This window comes from Sorex fumeus, unplaced genomic scaffold (assembly GCF_029834395.1).
Source record: "Sorex fumeus unplaced genomic scaffold, SorFum_2.1 ptg000053l, whole genome shotgun sequence".
Classification (NCBI taxonomy): Eukaryota; Metazoa; Chordata; class Mammalia; order Eulipotyphla; family Soricidae; genus Sorex; species Sorex fumeus.
Genome location: NW_026606110.1, coordinates 943,050 through 946,656, shown reverse-complemented (window position 1 = coordinate 946,656; position 3,607 = coordinate 943,050).

Genomic DNA, 3,607 nt, shown 5'->3' with positions numbered 1-3,607 from the left:
GAGAGCTCGGCCGGTGTGCGGCGCGTCCCGGCCCGGCGCTCGCCGCTCGGCGGGGCGGGGGGCGGGCTCTCCGCGTGTGGGCGTGTCCGGGGCGTGCCGTGGGCGGGACCTGCCGGGGAACTGAGCCTGCGGTGGGCGGGGACGGGGCGGGGACAGGGCGCGGCCGAGGCCCCGCGGGGTGGCGTCACGTGGCCCGCTCGGCGTGACGTCACCGCGGGCTCCAGCCGGGAGTCGCCCGCCAGCCCATTGTCCCGCCGCTTGATCCTTGCTGCAGGTGGCCGCGGCTGGGCGGGCGGTGGCCCCCGGGGTGGGGAGGACTGCGGGGCTCTCCGGCTGCCGTTTGCTGGACTGTGCGTGCAACGTGAGCTCGGGTTTCTTCCGAGATCCCCGCGCTTGTGGGTTTCTCTCTGCGGGCTCACGCGTGGGTGCGGCGCGTGGGCGGTGGGTGTCCTGCAAGGGGGAGGAGGGGACAGCCTGCAGGGTGCTTCCCTTCCGTTGCGGCGCTTTCAAACGTCCGCCCGAGCGGTCAAGGGCAGTTTGGCCTGGAGTCCCCGGGACCAGACTGCAGCAGTCACCTTCCCCCAGAAAAGGAGGATGGGTGCCAAGGACAGAGGCTCTAAAGAAACCATCCTCAGGCCGATGGTCAGCGTCCGCCAGACACCACACTGGAGTCCCAGAGATCCCGAACGCCTGAAGGACTCCCGTTGGCCTCATTTCCTGCCAGCTTGCAGTCTAGGTGGTTGTCTAATCCCTGCTGATGCAAAGCCTTCCTGACAGGTGAGATTAGGAGCCTTGGTTCCAGTTTCACTGCAGAGAGGTTTGGGTTTAAATTTCTGAGTCTGAATTCAGGCCCTACAAAGTGTGGACTAGGGCCTGCAGAGAGCACTGCGGGGGAAGGCTGTGCCTTTCACGCAGACCACCCGGGTTCAATCCCCAGCACGCTGTATGGCCCCCTTGCGCACCGCCAGAAGTGATGATTCCTGAGTGCAGAGCTAGGAGTAAGCTCAGAGCACTGCCGGGCGGAGCCCAAAAAGCTTAAGAAGATCCACTGGGGAATAAGAACAATTTGGGAAGGGCTAGAGAGATAGTTGACTGGTCAGGCGCTTGCCTTGCACACAGCTGACCCACACTGCATCTCCAGTAGCTCATATGGTGCCCGGAGCACGGCCAGGAAGGATCCCTGAGCACAGAGCCTTGAGCACAGCCAGGGGTGCCGACCAACCACCCAAAAAGAGAACTATGAGGGGGCTGGAGAGATAACAAAGCGGGTAGGGCGTTTGCCTTGCACGTGGCCGACGTGGGTTCGATTCCCAGCAGCCTATATGGTCCCCTGAGCAACGCCAGGAGTAACTCCTGAATGCATGGGCCAGTAGTAACCCCTGTGCATCACCAGGTGAAGGCCCTCCCGTTGATCATCGATTTGCTCGAGCGGGCCCAGTAACGTCTCCATTGAAGACTGTTGTTACTGTGTCTGGCATATCGAATACTTCACGGGGAGCTTGCCAGGCCCTGCCGTGCGGGCGAGATACTCTCGGTAGCTTGCTGGGCTCTCCGAGAGGGGCGGAGGAATCGAACTCGGGTCGGCCATGTTGGCTGCATGCAAGGCAAACGCCCTACCGCTGTGCTGTCGCTCCGCTTCTCGGCCTTTTGGCTAAGATCAAGTGTAGTGTGTGCATCACCAGGTGTGACCCAAAAAGCAGAGGACTCAAAGGACTATATGGGATGCCAGTGATTGAGCCCAGGTCAGCCACACGCAAGGCAGATGCCCTACCCGCTGTACTATCACTTTGGCCCTAGCAAAGCTTTTCTGATAGAAAAAAAAGAAAACTTTGAATTTGTTGTTTGGGGGCTTGGGGGTTGGATTTATTTTGGCTTTCTGGGTCACACCCAGCGATGCTCAGGGGTTAGTCCTGACTGCACTCAGGAATTACTCCTGGCAGTGCTGATGGGCCCATATGGGATGCTGCACACCCTACTGGCTGTACTTCTGTACTTTTGCTCAGGCCCCCAATAATCTGAATTTGGAAGCTTTACAGTAACCCCATTCAGTTTACAATCTAGCCTCCAGTAGAAATTATTCTAAGAAATAGGTGACTATTAACCATTGGGCATTCTTTTAACATTTTGTGAATGTTAAAATTCCTTTTTAAATTGCTCACAGCTAGAATATTTCTACCTCAAGCAAATGTAGTCTTTGATGAGCTGGGATATGGAATTTTCCACAGGTCTGCTTAAAGAAATCATTTAGCTTCTTCCTACAAATGTCAATTTCTCCTTTGTTGAAACCACCCTGTTTTGTCAAAAATGATAAACCCTTGAAATATGCACTTCCATAAGGAAGAAGCTGTGTACACTATGCTTCTTGGGGCCACCCTGTGAACTACAATAACTGAAATTCTTTTATCCAAAGTGGTGAAGGTTAAAACAAAAAATGCTGTATACAGGGTCAGGGCGATAGTACAGCTGATAGCCTTGCACTGTAGCCTGAAATCCCTGACATCGCATGTCACCAGGACTGATCCCTGAGAGTAACCCCTGATCATCACCAGGTGTGGCCCAAAAGAAGAGAAGGAAAGAGGAAAGAAAGAAGGGAGGGAAGGAGGGAAAAATACAGGACTGTTTAGTTTTACCGAACTGTAAAGCTGCCTCTTTGTCACTGTGTAGCTTCTGGAGTCATTCCCAGAGATGGCAAGGGTTGACGTTTGATCAGAAACTACAAGGACCCGGCCAGAAAGAAATTGGGAGGACCATATCATGGGAGTCACACGTACCAAACTAGTGACCAGAGAGACAGCTCAAAGGCCCAGAGCCCATGCTTTGCGTGTGGGAGGCCCTGGATTTGAGCCCGAGCACCAAGTGGAACCCCTCTGATCCCACCACTAGGGCAGGGACCTGAGGATGGTTTTCTGAACTCTCAGGTTTAGTTTTCCTTGCTGACTCCAATGTTCTCTTGCATGTGAGAATTCACCTCTCCAGGATCTTCCTTTGGATTGGTAAAGTGAGAGCAAGAGAAAAACCCTAGCTTCAAAAAAAAAAAGTTTGTATATCCTTGATATCAACCCCCCTTCTCCGAGATTAGTACCAGGAATTTTACTCCATGACTTGGAGGCCAACCACACATACTAGGGGAAAAGGGAGCTCAGACAAAGAGGGGAACATCAAATAAAGGTGTTGGGAGGATCCCCCCGGGATGGGGGAAGCATGCTGAAAGTAGACTATAGACCAAACATGATTGTCACCCATTGCCTCTTTTGCAAACCACAACACCCAATAAGAGAGAGAGAACAAAAGGGAATGCCCTGCCACAGAGGCAGGGTGGGATGGGGGGGATGGGGGGTGGGAGGGATACTGGGATCCGTGGTGGTGGGAAATGGGCACCGGTGGAGGGATGGGTATTTGATCATTGTATAATTGAGACCCAAGCACAAAAAATTTGTAAGTCTACAACTGTACCTCATGGTGTCTCACTAATAAAAATTTTAAAAAAAAGTGCCCAGGGATCAGAGTGATAGTACTGTGGGGAGCACGTTTGCCTTGTGTTAGGGCGCGGATCGTGATCTCCCTTTAACGACAAAGAGACTCCAGAGACTGCAAACAGCAAGCAAGG